This window comes from Silurus meridionalis, chromosome 19 (genome assembly GCF_014805685.1).
Source record: "Silurus meridionalis isolate SWU-2019-XX chromosome 19, ASM1480568v1, whole genome shotgun sequence".
NCBI lineage: Eukaryota > Metazoa > Chordata > Actinopteri > Siluriformes > Siluridae > Silurus > Silurus meridionalis.
The window spans coordinates 17,052,850-17,054,272 of record NC_060902.1 but is presented as its reverse complement, the minus strand read 5'-3'; the positions used below and the strand labels follow the sequence as shown (position 1 = coordinate 17,054,272).

At 39.6% G+C, this 1,423-nt stretch overlaps 1 protein-coding gene across 1 annotated transcript in view; it reads right to left on the bottom strand.

Annotated features, from left to right (window-relative positions):
* sema3fb (sema domain, immunoglobulin domain (Ig), short basic domain, secreted, (semaphorin) 3Fb) overlaps positions 1-231 on the bottom strand; it is a 57,961-nt gene extending 57,730 nt beyond the window's left edge. Inside the window, 1 exon segment of the mRNA XM_046875748.1 lies at positions 1-231. This exon segment is cut by the window's left edge and continues 88 nt beyond it. The gene's annotated coding sequence lies outside the window, so the exon portion shown is untranslated.
* Positions 232-1,423: the final 1,192 nt, after the last annotated feature.

Sequence of the window (1,423 nt, the reverse complement as noted above, 5' to 3'; positions counted from 1 at the left end):
CAAGCCCACGCTTATCCGGACGCACAAATCCACAGCGCGGTGTGTGTGTGTGTGTGTGTGTGTGTGTGTGAGCGTTTCTAGTCCTGATGTTGTTAACACTGAAGTGAAAAGAAAAGCAGGTTGATCCAGATCCAGGGCTGATTCAGGAGGAGGAGGAGAAGGAGGAGGAGGAGGAGAAAGCGCAGTGGAGCTCCAGCAGGAGTCTCGCTCTGACTCGGACTGCTGCACGAAGCGCCTCGGCAGGTGGATGCCGTTCCTGGATTTGCATACGACACGCCCATTGGGCGTGGTTTCGTGCGTACGACACGCCCATCCATGCTGGAGTGCAGGTGGGAGGGCGGAGAGTGACAACAGAGCCCAAACACACACACACACACACACACACACACACGATTATTTCTATTATATAACATTAATTACAGTGAACACAATAAAGAACAAATGCAATAAAATTAAACAACAGCTGAATTGTTAATCTCTTATTATTACTAGGAAATGAATATTAGAGGACATTTTAACCATAGAAAAACATGCAGCTCATCATCATCATCATCATCATCATCATCATCAGGATCATCATATCAAAGCTCAAATCAGTGTTTTATTACAAAAAAGAAATTGAATCACATGTAAATACTTTCAGTGACGGCCCGAGATTATGACTGAATTCGGAAAATATATTTCACTTAAAGAAAAAAAAGAGTACAAAAAAAGATCAAATATATAAAATACAGAAAGTAAGTGAATTAATAAATCAAGCAATAAATAAGCTTCTATACAATATAAAATATAAAGAAATATACAGACAAAATGGCACAAAAAAACATCCTGCAGAAAATAACAACTTGTTTTTAAAGGGACTTTTGTGACTATAAAGAGTCTGAACTTCATCTGTAAATCAGGAGTCAATAATCTGTAAATAATTTCTTACTACTCAGTAAATAATAACACACACACACACACACACACACACACACACACATCAGACCTGATTGTAGATTTTATGCCAGTGTGTGTGTGTATGTGTGTGTGCGTGTGTGTGTGTGTGTGTGTGTGTGTGTGTGTGTGCCGTATTTAAAAAAGAATAAAATATTATCATTCAAGTTGGACTCCTGTAATGATTTTTACAGAGTAGGTTTTTTGTGAATAAATCTCGTGTGATGGTGCCAATACTTTTGACCCATATGTATGGGTGTGTGTGCACACGTGATGATTGTAGGAGGCACATACACATGGCTTTCTTTGTGTTTTGGGTCTATAAAGAAGTGTGTGTGTGTGTGTGTGTGTGTGTGTGTGTGTGTGAAAGAGAGAGACTATAATTGTATAATTTAGTGGACAGACGCATGCATTATTACGAGATGTGTGTGTGTGTGTGTGTGTGTGTGTGTGTGTGTGTGTGTGTGTGTGTGAGAAACACCTTTGG